Source organism: Bos indicus x Bos taurus, chromosome 17, assembly GCF_003369695.1.
Source record: "Bos indicus x Bos taurus breed Angus x Brahman F1 hybrid chromosome 17, Bos_hybrid_MaternalHap_v2.0, whole genome shotgun sequence".
Classification (NCBI taxonomy): domain Eukaryota; kingdom Metazoa; phylum Chordata; class Mammalia; order Artiodactyla; family Bovidae; genus Bos; species Bos indicus x Bos taurus.
Window position 1 is genome coordinate 64,977,932 of NC_040092.1, and position 17,960 is coordinate 64,995,891.

General features: G+C 42.8%; 1 protein-coding gene across 9 annotated transcripts in view; it reads left to right on the forward strand.

The window, feature by feature from the left end:
- DCLK2 (doublecortin like kinase 2) overlaps positions 1-17,960 on the forward strand; it is a 188,746-nt gene that overhangs the window by 97,297 nt on the left and 73,489 nt on the right. The gene's annotated exons all lie outside the window — the stretch shown is intronic.

A 17,960-nucleotide genomic window follows, 5' to 3' on the forward strand; every position in this document is an offset into this window, starting at 1 on the left:
GAATGCTTCTCTTTTTAGAACATGGTCCTGTCTCTCTCTCTCTGACTGTTCCTGCTGAGCCACACCCCGACCAGTTGCATTTGTCAGAAGCTCAACTGCTTCAGAGAGTGAATGCATTGCAAGCCTCTTTGTTCCTGTTACATGACTGTGCTTCATTTTAGAAGGGAGACCTGAGTTTTTATCAGAAAAAGAATGTGATCATTTCAAAACCCCGTTTTTATGTGTAGATCTTGAAATAATTTTTTATAGTGAAGATGGCACTTAAAAAAATACATGACAAGCTTTGTTCATCAGGTTCCTCTGTTGGTGAGATTATTTAGCCTGAGAGGGTGCAGCCCTCTCAGCACCCCTGAGAGGGTGCTGGCTGCCGCTTTATTTATTGGGGAAGGGCTGAAGAAAACCTCTACACACTGCACAGAAGCAGCAACTGCCATTCCAAAATGGAATATTAAAGATGGAGCTAATTTCTTAGTCTGTGAGTAGGTTCTCCTCCTGTAGTAGACAGGGAATGAGATGAGTAAGGTCATCCCTTAGTATCCTCGCTGGGTGAATGGGTTCCAGGACCTGCTCTGGATATCAAAATGCACTGATGTTCAATCCCCATAAGGGGCCTCCACATCCACGGTTCCACATCCTTGGATTCGATCATGTAGCAGTTCTGCAGAATTTAATGGAAAAAAATCCTCCTATGCGTAGATCTATGCAGTTCACACCACTGTTCTTCAGACATCAACTATGTTACTACAATGTAGAATTGGAACTCAAGCCAGAGCAAGGCAGGACACCTGAGAAATGGAGATGAGGAAAGAGCTACCCTTTACTAACCAGACTGTGAAGGGGGACTCATCCTCATCCCTGCCAGGACTTGGCACTCGCCTAGAGGTGCTGGGGCTGACTTTGTGGGCTGTTTGGCCCAGACCTCACATTTGTGAAGGTCTCATATTGAATCTTTAAAAATATCACTGAGTGAATTTATATAGTTGTGCAAAATTGTGCAAAGTCTCTTTAGTCATGTCTGACTCTTTGGAACCCCATGGACTGTAGCCCACCAGGCTTCTCTGTCCATGGGGTTCTCCAGGCAAGAATACTGGAGTTGGTTGCCATTTCCTTCTCCAGGAATATGTGGTTGTAGTTTTGTGTGTATTTAAATCATTTGCTGTTGCGTGTAGAATGTCATGACTACTTTAACCCGTTTCTGCACTTGTGTTTTAGTACGTGGAAGTGTTCCTCCCTCCTCACCCCCTTCCCTGGTCTCTGAGCACACTCTTCCTGCCCACAGCACTCCAAATACTGGGGTGTCCTAGGAGTCCATTTGATACCAGGGTCTTCTCAGGGTCCCATTTGTTTTTGTCCTGACTGTAAGCTGGGAGTGTTCCCATCGAGTCATTTAAGTTGCTAGATACTAACCAGCTATGGTGGAAGAGGATAGATAGGTGGGTGGGGTTTATTGTGATAACAGTACTTACACTGGGGACCCTGCTGGTGGTCAGAGCCTTGCTACTGTGCAGTCATGCCACCGTTCCGCTCACGTCTGTTTCCTAAGCCCTCGGTGGTCCATGGCCATCCCTGCAATGCAGTAGTAAAACCTGCCGCACTGTGGGTCTAAGGCTGCTGAATCTGGAGTGCCTGCCTCTGCACCACGCATCCACCCACTCACATGACGAGTAGACCCTGTGTGTCGTTACTCAGGCGCAGGGCTGGTGCTCTGGGTACAGTGTGGAGAGACAGACACAGGCTGCAGCTGCCACACGTTTCCCCATCCTCCTCGCTGCTCCAAGCTCACGCTGACCTACCTAAGTCCCCATCTGGACCTTCCATCTGTCCTCAGCCACCTGCTTAGGTTTCCAAGGTACCTTGCACACCACGAGAGAGTAGGGGTAACTTCTGTTCATATGGATGAGAAATAAGGTGCCAAGACCAAGGCGTCTTCCTGGAGAGAGGCTGAGAGGCCTTAAAGCTGGGGTGAGGCAGGGCATTCTTTCAGTCATTCAGGTGCCACGATGGGTTGGAAGATGGCCAAGAAGGAAGGAGGCTCTTCTTTTCAGGCTAAATAACAGCCTCCTTGTTGGGAAGGAAATAATCAATCCCAGCTGGAGCAGAGAGCCCACGTTCCCTTTGCTTTTCCATTCAGATCTAATCTCATGACATGAGTTTCTGACATGAGTAGCATTCTTGCCCAGACTTGTGGCCCCAGGGAGCGGATGGTTATTTAAGACAGCTGGCTACTCATGCAAGGCATATAACTTGATGATAAATGCTTACAGACAACTTCCCTTACTCGCTGGTCCCAGTCCCCGTTTAATTGACAGCCCTGGAGACTTGGGGGGAAAAAAACAAACAAACATAGATGTTTCTTTGAAAGAATAATCATGTCTCTGGATGCAAGAAAAAGATAAGAAATTCTGCAGGCATACAGCTCATCGGTATTTCCCAGCTTACGAAATTCTTCAGGGAGGAATTCCTTTTATGCATTCTCTGTGAAACAGAAGTTTCCTGTGCCTTTAAAACCTGTCTGGTGGTATAGTGTACAATAAATCCGACGCATGATATTGCTTTTTTCTTCCTTTGCTCTGTCTTTCAAAAAGAACTGTTCCTATGAATTAGTAATGTTAAGTCATTTTGCAGGTATTTTTCTCTGAAAGCTTAGATATAGCTCTGTCATGAATAATTTTAAGTTTTAGTAATTAAACAATTCTTTTTTTCAGAGTTTATTGTCCTTTGGGTCAAAAACCCCTGTTCTTGGAATAATAGTTTTGCCCAAATCTCTGCACTTAAATGTCAAACATTCGCTGCACATTCCTTTCTCATAATTGGAGATGAAGTCTGTGGGCAAAAAAGGAATTGATGGACACATCTTGTCTTCTATCTGAGAACTTACTTGGTTACCCTAATGGTTATAATGTACAAACTAAAATGATTAGTCTGAGATAATAGTCATTTATCTGAGAGATTCTGAGTTTTGAGACTATGTAGAATTTATCTTTGCAATCAAAAGTAATGTTAAGTGGTACATGATGATCAAGGTTTTAAAAGCAAAAACTTTAGTAATGGAACAATGGGCTTAAAAAAAATAATAATAATACAAAAAAACTGAGATCTGGATAGATTTTAAGATCAATACCAACTGAAAAAAGCAAATTGCAGGATGATGTATTTATTATGCTATAACTTACATAAAATTTTTACAACATATTAAATTCCCGGTTGGTTGTAATATTGCTACAAGGTCTAAAAACATGGCTTGAAAGGACCTAGGCTGAATATATCATGGTGTTTTTTGGGGGTGGTGGAGAAGAAAGGCAGGCAAGAGGGAAGGGAAATGGGGCTTGGGACCAGGACCAAAAGAGATTTTAACTTCGGTTTTATTTCCAAATATTAAAGGAATCTGAGGCCAACAGGGCCAAATAAAATTTGCTGACTCTGGGGGGGAGGGCAGGGGGAGGGGGGGCTGGGCATTATCTGCAGTACTCTTTGGTCCTAAAATAGATTAAATTGCCTTAAAATGAAACAACAGCAAAAATATTTTTCTGCCTTCATTCTAAAGTTTCAAACCAATGGGAATAGACTTGCACAGTCAACAGATACATGTCTTCTGTGGGGTTTTGTATTTTTGACAAACTGATGAATCTGACTGCTGCGTATCTTTACTGCTTTAAGTCCTCCAAAACTGAGGACCCCTTCTAACAACAGTGCAGATCCATTATGCATATGTTAGTGTAACAAGTTCTGGCTGTGTTTCAGGAACAGGTGCCTTTTAAATAGGAAAATCTAATTGTGGTCTTTGCCTCCGCCAGTATCACTTTCATTTTAAAAGTGTTGCCATAAATAATTCAAATGGATGGCATGCTTTCCATTTCTAAATAGCCACAGGCATGTAACTTACTCAGAGGATTTCTTTGGTTGTAAAAGTGAGACCTGCGTCTGGTAAGAAGACTGTGTTGGAAAAAATACTCTCATTGCTTTTCATGTAGGATCGATGTTGCTTTAAAAATGGAAATTTTGATTCCTTGTCGTGGTGAAAATAAATGCAGCCATAGAAACCAAAATCTTAAGGTTTCTGTGGCACAGAACTGCCCACTTATTTTGGATTCAAATCTAGCCTACTCACCAGGCTGGACCACAGCTTAAAACAGGAACTATGTGAAGGGAACTTTGTCGTTAGACAGTGTAGAATTTGGGCACTAAACCTTCTTCCAGTAAAAGTTTACTCATTTTACTCTTGTTTCCAAAACCTGAATTATCTCTCCCAAATGTGAAATGCAGCAAATTAGAAGTGAACAGTGCTGAAAGAGTAGATGGACAAGAGATGGAGATTCAGAGCATGATGGTGTTGCCTAAAAAAAAGATGCATAACTTGAGAGTTGTGAGTTAAAGTTTTATTTGGGGCAAAATGAGGATTTCAGCCTGGAAGGCAGCACCTCAGATAGCTCTGAGAGACTGCTTCAAAGAGGCAGTGGGAGGAAGGTCAATATATAAAGTTTTGGTGAAGGCAGAGTTCAGTACTATTAAGTGCTCATTTTACAAAAGGTTTTCTGCTAGTTAGGAGGATCTCATGTCACCATGAAGGAACTTAGTGCTTTTCTAGATATGAGGAGATGCAACGATTGAGATAATAAAATCTGTTCCTGTTCCTGCTACTGCTGCTAAGTCGCTTCAGTCGTGTCTGACTCTGTGCGACCCCACAGACGGCAGCCCACCAGGCTCCCACATCGCTGGGATTCTCCAGGCAAGAACACTGGAGTGGGTTGCCATTTCCTTCTCCAATGCATGAAAGTGAAAAGTGAAAGTGAAGTCGCTCAGTCATGTCCGACTCTTCTCGACCCCGTGGACTGCAGCCTACCAGGCTTCCCCATCCCTGGGATTCTCCAGGCAAGAATACTGGAGTGGGTTGCCATTTCCTTTTCCAATGCATGAAAGTGAAAGTGAAGTCGCTCAGTCATGTCCGACTCTTCTCGACCCCGTGGACTGCAGCCCACCAGGCTCCTCCGTCCATGGGATTTTCCAGGTACTGGAGTGGGGTGCCATTTCCTTCTCCGAAAATCTGTTCCTAAAAACATCCAAATATCTAAAGACCTGTCCCACCAGATGCCCTGGAGCTCAGAGTGCCTCACTCCACCTGAACTTGCTCAGGGGGGGTTGAAGATCAACAGCTGCAACAGCACAGGGTTCAGTCTCTGCAGAGACAGATGCAAATGCCCCTGTTGTTCAGTCATTGGCAATGCCATTGGTAAGTGCCAACTTGTAGTTGACAATGGCAAGAGAGGAGAAAAATAATTAAGATGAAAGAAGCATAAACAACAGACATGATTCTTTTTTAAAGATAGGGATGGTTTTCCTACAAACCTAAATAGCCCTACTACCTGAGAACGTGCAGTGCTGTTTGTTCTGGTAGTGCTGAGTGATTGGTGTTTTCCAGAATAAGTATAGAATTAACTGACCAAGTTTTTCCATACTCTGTTCTCTGATGGTTCTCTTAGTCTTGATTCCCCGGGTCTTTACTACCTGGATGTGCTTACCATATGCTAAACTATATGCAGAGGATGCATTTCCAGAAAGTGTTGCAGGGTTTACCTTTATGTTAAAATCTTAAAGGTCACAATATTTATTAATACATATTATATTCTAAGAGTCTCCAGTCTGGAAGCAAATGGAGTCCTGAAAACCATATGATTCCAACTTGTGCTTGTAATTTGTGTTTAGTAAGACTTAGCCAATTTGTTTGAAGATATCAGTTTCAGAATATATTTAGTATTCCCGAAAAGTATATAGGTGGTTGGCCTGAACTTGTCCTGACCTTATGGCATTACTTAGAAGTTGATCCTTGGGTAGGGGGAAATCCTAGATATATGCTTGCCTTTCATTTTCTTCATAAAAGTATGACATAGAAAACTGGTCTGATTATTTGGGTTTTAGACAAGTATATAAAAACTTCTTTGAAGTTTTTATACTCAATAAGTATAAAATCTTATACTTTAAGATTTTATGTTGTTTTCGTAGATTGTAAATCACATTGTTGGCTTCCCTGGTAGCTCAGTTGGTGAAGAATCCGCCTGCAATGCAGGAGGCCCCAGTTCAATTCCTGGGTCAAGAAGATCCCCTGGAGAAGGAATAGACTACCCACTCCAGTATTCTTGGGCATCCCTGGTGGCTCAGCTGTTAAAGAATCCACCTGCAATGCGGGAGACCTGGATTCGATCCCTGGGTTGGGAAGATCATTCTGGCCTGGAGAATTCCATGGCCTGCATAGTCCATGGGGTCACAAAGAGTCTGACACAACTGAACGACTTTCACTTTCTGCTTTATGGAAACAAGTGTGTGGTCAGGTACAAAGGATGCATTCTAAGTCAGATTGGCAGAGTTCACAACCTGTAACAGGAAAGAGTCAATTTTGACTCTTCCATTCTAGATCTGTTTCTTTGACTTTAACCCTTGTGTTTTTTTTTTATTTTTTGGCCGCTTTTCTACTGTAATCATACATGATGGCCTGCTTCAGAGAATCCTGCCCCTGTGCCTGACTGTTAAGCTAAAGTGCCTCTGTTCAAAACCCTGTCTACCTGTAGATGGCAGGAAGAAATTGAAATTGACACATCCACCTGCCTGAGGCTTGCCATTCTCAGAGATATTTGCAAGATGAATGGCCTTTTTTACTTTGTTTCCTTGCCCCCACCCCAAACTCTGATCCACAAAAGAACTTGGCATCCAGACCCCAATAAGATGGTTATTTTGAGACATTAGTCTGCCATCTTCTTGGTCAGCTGGTTTTCCAAATAGTCGCATCCTTGCCTCAACACCTGGTCTCCTGGATTCATAGTCTCTCATGCAGCGAGCAGAGTGAACTTGGATCCAGTTACAGTGTCAGTTCCTCCCTCACTGGCTGTGTGACCTTGATCAAGTTACTTAACCTTTTTGAGGCTTGCTTTCTGTGTAAAATAGGAAAAATCGTGCCCCCTTGACAGGGTTGTTCTGGGAGTTCAATGAAATCGATGTGCAAGTAAGAATCGGGATGTCCAGTGTGTAGGTATGTATGCTCTGCGTGTTCTCTTTCTGTTGGAAACAGAAAATTTTGGATTAGAAAATTGCTGCCTTAATTTTGATTCTCAGTTGCCTCTTCTGTAACACTGACAATACCATTTTTTTGTTGTTTTGTTTTGTTTATGGTTGATGCCTGAGTCCTAGGGAACATTCACTCAAAATTCTAGTCACATCTGCTTGAAAATATTTAGGTCCCACTTCAGAATTAGAGGAAAACTCATGATGGTTGGTGTAATAGATTTCCTCTGACTACTTCACCTGAATTCTTCTACAATTTTGCTCCAGCCTCTCTCTCTTGATAGAAAACTCTGGAGTAGGTTTGAAACTTTTTGTCTTGTAGGATTTAAGACTGAGTCCCTCAGTGGAGGCAGTCAGAGGGTCAGCTTAGAAATCACCTCCTTTGTAGAAAGAGTGATCTCTCCTCCCAGAATCAGTAGCTAAATATCTGTGAATGTTTCAAGGTGTTTTCGTCCTATTGATAGAACTATTTCCTGAAGCCAAATCTTAGGCCTCAAGATTCTCTAATTGGTGAATCATCATTATTATGGGGAGGCCACAGTGGGAAAAGGAAGGTTAGTCCAGTATTTTTAGGTGAAAGCAAAGTAAATGTAGGGAGGTCTCTGCAGATGAAGCTGAGAAGCCCTCTGCTGTAAGTACTGTCATCTTTTAGCTTCAGTTCTGTTTCCACGGCAACCACAGGGTTGCTGTGTGCCTGGCTGAATGGTTTTACAGGAAGCTGAAAAACATTGCTATTCTCAGTAGCTTTCTTTTTTGCTGTAGAAAGGAGTCTCTCCCTGACTGGAGGCCAGCCAGCATTTACTGGGAACAAAGCAGGCTATTTATGCTGATTGTATTCTGGGTAGGGAGGAAACAAATGGGGAGAATCCCAGCCCCTGGCTACTGACCTGTGAGTTTATTTTTCTGGTTGTTGTTTCTAGCATTTTGGAAGAACCAGATGACTTAATTCAGATATGATTTTCCTGTTCATTTTAAGCAGAACTTATATTTCAGAGGTAGAATTGGGTTTAAAAAGAAAAGAGTGGTGGTGGTGTGTGTCTGAGATAATGTTAGTTATGGTGAAGTCAATCTGCTGAATTTACACCTTTGAAGTATCTATGAGCACAATTTATTAAAAAAAAAAAAGTGTCCCCTGCTAGCAATAGAAACAGGAAGATGTTGGTTCAGTCCGTTATTAGGCTTATCCTTTATTATATATTAAAATTGTCATTGGGGCTTTTTTACATCTTAAAGTTAACATTTTTATTCGTTTACATAATAGAAAAATTACATGTGGTAGAATACACCTTGAGAGTTCACCATGCAGTTCTCTTTGGCAATTTATTACCATTTCTTAGGAAAAATTAAAAGCAAGGGTATTGATACAATTCCATTAAAAGCTTGTATAATAATTTTAGTTTCAAATGTAAGCTGCTTACTGGGCTTTCTTTCTGGAGCTCCTTCAAACCCTTTTTATAAGTAAGCTAGGGAACAAAAAAGAGTTTCTGCCTAACTACTCTTCAGCAGAGGTCACCTTTCAAAGCCAAACCCTGATAGTGAAAGCATTTGATGTCAACAGGAGCTGTGGACTTCTGTTCTCTTTCTCTCTTTCAGATATACCCACACACAGTTAAAATGAAAGAAAATCCATAAATTCCATCTTGTAGTTTTTTAACTTCTAATATCCATCATGCCCTTATTTCTTTGATAAAGTATGATTCTTGTTCCAAAAAGTAGACATTTCAGAGGTAGACATTTCATAAGTTTTGAGATTTGACCCTGACTCTGTTTAGGTAAGTTGATGTTTGTTAGTTTTAACTAGGCTCTCACTTAGATCCAGGATGATTCTTTTGCATTTTTCTCAGGTCTTGGAGATTTTCAGTAAAATAGGCTTGGAAAATAGCTCAAGAGAACTTGTTCACTAGATCCGCAAGTCTTTGAATGGCACCAAATGGCAGGTTTAATTGCAAACTGCCTGCCTTTGGATCTCCCCTACCAAATGGTTGCAGCAGGAGAGTTCATGAGCAGGTTTTGATGAGATTTAATTCCAAAAAGAGGTATGTGATCTAAGATGAGTATTCCGAGGTGTCTAGAGCCAAAATTTGATCACTAGGTATTTGCTGAATACCTCTTATACGGAGCTAAGGGTTTGATTGGTGTGGTCAGAGAGTTTATAGATTACCTTGATACGACCCATGGACTGTATACCACCAGGCTCCTCTGTCCATGAAATTCTCCAGACAAGAATACTGGAGTGGGTTGCCATTTCCTTCTCCAGGGGATCTTCCCAACCCAGGGCTCGAACCCAGGTCTCCTGCATTGCAGGCAGACGCTTTATCGACTGAGCCACCAGGGAAGTGGTCAGAGAAAACTAGCATTATAAATCTGGGAACAAATACTACCTTGCGTGATAATGAGTTGATAGGAACTCATAGAAAGAGTGTGAGATGGAACCTCTAGGAAGGGCTTCCTGGAACAGAAAAGGAGTGAGGGCATTTCATTAATTCAACAGAAATTCACTGAATACATGCTCCATGCTAGGTGCTCTGTGCTAAGCTAGAAATCTGTTAATAGTTATGATAATGAGCCTACATGTGTGGAACTCACACTCAGGTGAGAGGTTCAGATAACCAGGCTGCTGCCTCACTGTTGACATATATGTTGAGAAAGTTAGAGAGTATTAAGGCAACACCTGGGTTTGGAGGGCATGAAGATTTCACTGACATTCCCTTTGAGGATATGTGAAGCTGAAACTTGAACAGAAGGAAATCCCAAATGGACATAGCTATTTACCCACTTGTAATAGTGCTCCTTTTTTTTCTTCTCTCAGAGAAATGCACTCAACTTTTCTAAAAGCACTGTCCTAAAATATAAATAAGCTTTTCTTAGAAACTAAAATGTTTAGACTATACTACTTTGTAGTAGGAAGTGATCTCAGAGAAATTCAGCCTGTTTTACCGTCAGCTCCTTGGCAACTCTGGAAAGGGTAGGAAATACAAGATTTCCAGAGTGCTAGGGGGTCAGGACAGAGAAGGCAATGGCACCCCACTCCAGTACTCTTGCCTGGAAAATCCCATGGACGGAGGAGCCTGGTGGGCTGCAGTCCATGAGGTCGCTAGAGTCAGACACGACTGAGCGACTTCACTTTCACTTTTCACTTTCATGCATTGGAGAAGGAAACGGCAACCCAGTCCAGTGTTCTTGCCTGGAGAATCCCAGGGATGGGGAGCCTGGTGGGGTGCCGTCTATGGGGTCGCACAGAGTCAGACACGACTGAAGCGACTTAGCAGCAGCAGCAGCAGGGGGTCAGGAATCAGAGACCTTGAGTTCAGAACTCGAGTGTCCGGGGTTCGATGACAGCTCTGTGTCCTCCACCTGTTTTCTTTGGAGGAAATGGGTTATTATGCTCCGAATACATGCAGAGTATTTTTATCAGACCTCATGCCTGTGTGTCTCTTTCTGTATCCTCTAACAGAGTCCAAATAGGGAAGGAAGAGGGGAAAAAAAAGTGGTTGTTGCAATTTATTAAGTACTAGCCCTGAAATTATGGCTGCCACCTCTTCACCCGGGCCTCATTAATCTGTCTACTGAAGTATAGAAAAATTACTGTTTTTAAATGGCCCACATTCATTTGGAAGACTCAGATATGCTCCTGCAGATACATTACTTCTCGGTTGGAGGTTTCCCCATTAGATCTGCTCATGGCTTTACTTCTGCACCTTAGCAGAAACACTACTTTACCTTCATCTGTGTAGCTCGCTTTCTAAGCTACAGAGCGTCCATTATTCGGGAGGAGCTTTTTGCATGGAAAAAAGAATTTAGAAGCAAACTGTAAGGGGTCTTTCAAACGGGTATGCTTTTCCTCATCCTTGTTAAGAACGATTTTGAGACATTATTCAAGGTATTGATGGGTTTTTCTTCTGAGTCAGATTTAGTGACATGGCCCATAAGCGAATGTTAAATGCCGGTTTTAAAAATATATGGTAAGAGGAACAAACAGGCCACCGGAGTTAAAGAACAAGACATATGTTTAAAAAACCATAAGAGAATTATCCAAGTGCCTAAAGAAAAGAAATACTCTGAAGGTATTGAATATTTTACAGGATGCGGTTTTTCATCCGGTTTTTGCTGCTTTGCCCTGCCTTATTCCTGTTGTAGCCAGGGTGTTCTGTTACCGCCTTCGCTTATTGTCATGTTTTGAGTGATACCTGCTCCTCTTGTTCGTCTCTGCCACTAGCCTGTCTGCTTCTTGCCTTTTGTTTATGCCTGGCGTCCAGTAGGCCTATGATTCATGTTAGAATGAATGTGCAGTAGTAATTAATGTGAGAGTTTTTTAACTTACAACATTACCCTGGGCATTTTGTCTGATGTTTTATTTTGAAAAGTATCGGCTGACTTTGGGGTACTACAGAGAACAATTAAATATGTGGTCCGACGTGCTTGTAAAATTTAAGCATGGCCAAGTAATGACTGTATTACATGGGGACCTACTATTCACAAATATAATTTTGGCATTCAATTAGATTGATATGCTTGGAGTTCTATCTTTATGTACATTTAAAAACATTGACATTTATAGGTATACTTATGTACATAAGCCAATGCTTATTACATTCAAGTCAAATCTTTCTTTTCTTGTTTATAATTATTCTAGGTAGAAACATTTAGTATATGCATATAAACATTTATGCATATCTTACATGTCACATGTATACTCTATATGGTTTATTTTATATGACATGAATCACATTTTTGTATGCAATTTTGTATGCAATTTCTAGGAGCATAAGAGATCTTAAATTTGGGGGGAACTGATTTTTCACAAGTGAAGGATATCAGTGGAAAGTTTCCAAAGCGTCAGCGATTTTTTTTTTTTCTGGGAATATATCTATTTTATTGAACTTGTAGGAAAGCGTGTGTTTTTTTGTTTTATTTATACTTAGGGAAAAGATTATCCATTAAGTTAAATTTTAAAAAATATTGGAGGCCATGGATTAGTGAACATGAAGAAATAACATGTAGCTCCTTAAAGACGAAACTGGTTTCTTGCCCATGTTATAGACAGAGAAACTGAGCCTCGGAAGTTAAGTATCTTTTCTGCCTGTATAAGAGGGAGGAGGCAGTCACACTCAGCCAGGTGGTCCTCTGCTCCCAGCGATAGCGCACATTGAGCCTGGGCTGGGCTGACACCTGTATTTTAAATAATGCCGTGTTATCCTATTCCGCCAAAGTACGGACAGGACTGAAGTCTGCTCACTCTCCTGCGCGTGTTAGCTTTGGTCCCCTTTACTCACGCTTGTCAGCTCGCGTCTCTGCCCGCTGGCGTCTGTTTCCGCTGTGCTTTAAGTTTACAGTTTAGTTAGACACAGTAACGACGGTGCCTAACAGTCCATGTCCGTGCTGTGAAAGATATGAACGGAGATTTGCGTTTTATCTGTATTTTACATTGGCAACAGGGGGAGAGAGGTTCCCATTCATTCCTTATGTACTCGTTTTCCGTGGGCTCTAGGGTTTTGTATCATCCGTGTTCCTAGCAGTTCTCCTCTAGTGATTGATCAGGTGCAACTCCATGAAATGGTAACCATTCCAGCTTAAAAAGACTTTGGATTTTCTAAAACACTATATAGGTTGGATAGCTGCTTTCTGGTTTTAGAACCAAGAATGTCTGGTATGCAGGCTGTGGGACGCTGAGTGGATCCCTAATTCTGTCTTCAGGCATGTCATATTTCCTTCCCCATTCATCCTCCCCACAATCACAGACTGTAATTTCATACCTTTTTTTCCTCCTCAAATCTGCCGTACTTCCTCCCTCCTCCTGCCCCCTGCCTCACTTGGAGCTGATGACTTCGCTTCAGTTTTCTCAGTGAAGCAGGAAGCACACTCACCCCTACCCCACCACTGCAAGTCCCCACCCAGCAGGTTCCGTCTGGTCCTTCCCTTTATTGTGGAAGGCTGACAGTGGTCACGTGCAGGCCGAGCCCTTCCACCTGCCCGCTGATTCCCTCCCCTCTCACAAAGGGAGGCAGCTCTGGCAGTTCCTTGCACCCCCATTTTTGTCCCACTAGATTGGTTCAATAGCATAGTGACTTGCGTTATTTCTCTCACCTTGAAAATGAATTCTCTTAACCACGGACTCATTTCTTCCTTCTGCCACCTGCCCACCCCCTCTGCTCCACTTTTTCAGTCAAAACTCCTTGAAAAAGTTGCATTCTCTGTCTCCAGTTCTTTTCCTGTCCTCTGCTAGTGGTCGTTCAGTCGTGTCTGACTCTTTGCGACCCCATGGACTATAGCGCACCAGGCTCCTCCGTCCATGGGTTTTCCCAGGCAAGAATACTCGAGTGGGTTGCCATTTCCTTCTCCAGGGGATCTTCCTGACTCAGGGGTCAAACCCAGGTCTCCTGCATTGGCAGGCGGATTCTTTACTGTCTTATCCGTCCTCTGTTAAAGGTGTTGCAATTAGACTTGCTCTTCAACCACTGCACCAAAGCTAATTCTGATATTAGGATCCCAGTGATCTCCGTGTTGCTGAATTCCACGGTCACTTCTCAGTCTTCATCTAACGTGGCGCACCAGTAACGCTGACCTGCCTGATCGCTCCTCCCCCTTGAAACACTTTGCTTGGCGTCCAGCAGACTACAGACACTCACTTCTCTTCCTCCCTTACTGACTGTTCCCTCTCTGTCTTCTTCACTGGTTCTGCTTCTTCACCCTGACCTTGTAAAGTTGCTGTGTTTCAGAGCTCAGGCTTTAGACCGCTTCTCCGTGTGCACTGCCATAACCGATCTCAGGATTTTAAATATCATTCAAGTGCTGGTGAGTCCCAAACATGTATCTCCAGGCCAGATGTCTCCCATGAAATTCAGATTTATGTCTAACTTTCCACCCAACAACCTCCACTGTTTAATAGGCATTTCCCAGTTCTGTTCCCAGTCTGGATTTGTGAGCATCCTCTGTGCCACTAACCTTGCCCATTACTTTGTACTCTCCCGTTAGAGTTAATGGCAAACCTATCCTTTTAGAGGCTCGAGCCCCAGGCCATGAACCATCATAGTCTTCTCTCTGCTCTCAGGCCCCAGTATTCAAGGGGTGGTGAGACCCTCTCTCATTCCACTCACTCCTGCCACAGGCCCCTCTCATTGCCTGACTAGCGACAGCCTCCGCTGCTGTCTGTCCTAGCCCGTTGACGGTTTAGTCTGAACGCAGTGCGATCCTGTTTCAAGGCATGCAGTGCAGCGCTCTGCTCAGGAGCCTCCAGTGGTTTTGCATCTCATCCAGAGCCAGCCCCGACCAGCCCCACCTGCCGGCTGCCTCCCTCACCCTGCCCACCTTGTCTCCCGCAGCGTCTCCCTCTTCGCGTGCTCTGTGAGTGTTCCCTGTGAGCATGCCAAGGCTTGTGCGTGTTCTTTGCTCTCTCCTGGAACACTGCCCCACCCCACCTCGTTCCTAGACGTTCATGTAGCTTCTCTCCGACCTCTCTTAATATTTTCTTCAAATGTCACCTTTGCAGGGAAGCTGTTTATTGCAGCACACACGCTGTGTTCAGCATTCCCCTTCCTTGCTGTCTTTCTCTTTCTCCGTGCTGTGTAACGTCTTTTGACATTGCATACATTAATTCCTTATAGGAGTATGATTTCTTTCCAGTGTTGTGTTTCTGCTGTACAACAAGGTGAATCAGCTGTGTGTATAGAGTATACCCCTCCCCCTGGGACCTCCCTCCCCTCTCCATCCCACCCCTATAGGCCATCACAGAGCACCGAGCTGAGCTCCCTGTGTGATACAACAGCTTCCCACTAGCTGTCTATTTTACACACAATAGTGTATTTGTGTGGAACCTAGAGAAAGTGTGCAGATGGACTTCTGTATTCTTATCACGCGTCAGCTCACACTTCTTCCTGAGGGCAAGGCTTTCGTTGCCAGCACCCCCTCCCCTGATGTTTCTGTAGCACCTAGTGTGATGCCTGGCACTGAAGTTCTCAATACAGATTCGTTGAATGAATGGAAACGGGAGTTGTTTAACATTTTATGAGGTATGTCAGCATTCTGAGTATATCTTAATAAAATAGAATTATTCAAAATACATGCTGGTTCATCTCAGTTTTATCATTTATATGACACCTATCATTTTTGGGGAGTAGTGGTAACTTATTTTAGGTAAATCTGAACCTAATTGCTAATTTATATGGTTTGCTTAACTGTTTAACCAAATGTGTATTTAATGGCTAGAACCTGAATTAAAAGAGTGCAAACATCTTATGCAAACCATGTTTGGAAAGCCAAACAAATATTGACAGGTGAAATCATTAAACAGTTGATTAGGAAGAATTAAATAGGACTGCTGGCGGGGGGAAATAAACTACCTTTTTGATGTATTTTATTCCCTAGGCCTGTTAAATACCTTTATTCCACATAATAGGCAACTTAATTATTTGGCATTTATTCTACTCAAATGCCAACTAATTTAGTATAAGATGAAATGGTTCCTTGTAAAATTAATTTGCTTTTCAAACAGATATTCAGACAGGTATATTTTAGAAAATTCACTTGTCATATTTTGTAAATTGATTCAAAAACTAGTGAAATGTTGTTTTTAAAAAAAATGGATTAAACTTTGGTAGTAGTTTATTTGACCAAGAAAGTAAAACTCAATTCAGTTCCATTTAAGAACCATTTATTAATTATATGTGTGTAAAAAACAAAATAGAGGGAGATGTGAGAGGCGTTGCTGTTGTTCACTTGCTAAGTCGCATCTGACTCTTGGGAACCCCAAGGACTGCAGCATGCCGGGATCCTCTGTCCACTGTCTCCCAGAGTTTGCTCAAATTCATGTCCATGGAGTCAGCAATGCTACCTAACCATCTCATCTTCTGCTGGCCCTTTCTTTTTTCCCTTCAGTCTTTCCAGCCTCAGGGTCTTTTCCAATGAGTCAGCTCTTCACATCAGGTGCCCAAAGTATTAGCACCTCAGCATCAGTCCTTCCAATGAATATTCAGGGCTGATTTCCTTTCAGTTCAGTCGTTCAGTAGTGTCTGACTCTTTGTGACCCCGTGAATTGCAGCACGCCAAGCCTCCCTGTCCATCACTAACTCTCGGAGTTCACCCAAACTCAGGTGCATCGAGTTGGTGATGCCATCCAGCCATCTCATTTTCTGTCGTCCCCTTCTCCTCCTGCCCTCAATCCCTCCCAGCATCAGGGTCTTTTCCAGTGAGTCAACTCTTCACATGAGGTGGCCAAAGTATTGGAGTTTCAGTTTTAACATCAGTCCTTCCAGTGAACACCCAGGACTGATTTCCTTTAGGATGGACTGGTTGGATCTCCTTGCAGTCCAAGGGACTCTCAAGAGTCTTCTCCAACACCACAGTTCAAAAGCATCAATTCTTCTATGCTCATCTTTCTTCACAGTCCAACTCTCACATCCATACATGACCACTGGAAAAACCATAGCCTTGACTAGACGGACCTTTGCTGGCAAAGTACCGTCTCTGCTTTTCAATATGCTATCTAGGTTGGTCATAACTTTCCTTCCAAGGAGTAAGCATCTTTTAATTTCATAGCTGCAGTCACCATGTGCAGTGATTTTGGAGCCCAAAAAATAAAGTCTGCCACTGTTTCCACTGTTTCCCTGTCTATTTGCCATGAAGTGATGGGACTGGATGCCATGATCTTCGTTTTCTGAATGTTGAGCTTTAAGCCAACTTTTTCACTCTCCACTTTCACTTTCATCAAGAGGCTTTTGAGTTCCTCTTCACTTTCTGCCATAAGGGTGGTGTCATCTGCATATCTGAGGTTATTGATATTTCTCCCGCAATCTTGATTCCAGCTTGTGCTTCTTCCAGCCCAGCATTTCTAATGATGTACTCTGCATACAAGTTAAATAAGCAGGGTGACAATATACAGCCTTAACGTACTCCTTTTCCTATTTGGAACCAGTCTGTTCCAAATCCACTTCTAACTGTTGCTTCCTGACCTGCATACAGGTTTCTCAAGAGGCAGGTCAGGTGGTCTGGTATTCCCATCTCTTGAAGAATTTTCCACAGTTTCTTGTGATCCACACAGTCAAAGGCTTTGGCATAGTCAATGATTTCCTTTAGGAGACATAAATAACTATAAAGCAAGGTAGAATGTGATAAGAACTATAAAAGTATATACACGAACTCTGGGATTCCAGGTGAGGGGCTGCACCATAGAATCAAGTTTAAAACAGAGATGTAGACGTGGAGGACCTGTGTCAAATCCCTGTGCTTTGTTCATTACCTGTGTGTGAGCAAGTTGCTCACTGTAGAATGCTTTTTTTTTTTTTTTTCATTTGTAAATGAGGAGTGATGATGGTATCAACCTGATGGTTATTGTAGGGGTTAATGAGATAACACATATACAATACACAGAGACCATTCTGAGAGGTTAAGCGATGCCGAAGCCCTGTAAGCCCTAAACCTAAGTGATGGTGGTGGAGGTAGCAGTGGAGATGGCATCTGTGGCGCCACTCACTCCAGAGGAGTTACTCAGTGCCTGAGAGCTCAGTGCCAATAGGAACAGGCCACACAGTTCATTCATCAGACATTTGTGACACAGCCACCGGAGCCAGGACTCTCCTAGACCCCAGGGAACAATGGATAGGCAATATCACTGCCTCCCTGGAGGTCACGGCACCAAAGGGTGGTCAGAAAGGTCACTTCAGGCAGAGAAACAACACGGGGGAAAATATACTGATAAGAGCCAGCACTGAAGTAGAGATTACCCACATGTCCACTAACTGGTGAGTGGATAAACAAAGTGTGGTGTATCCATGCAGCCAAATATTACCTGTAGAAAGGAATGAAGTAGTAATACCTGCTACAACATGATGAACCTTGAAAACGTGCTCAGTGGCAGAAGATACTTGCAAAATGCTTCATATTGTATGACTTGGTTTAGATAAAATGTCCAGAATAGG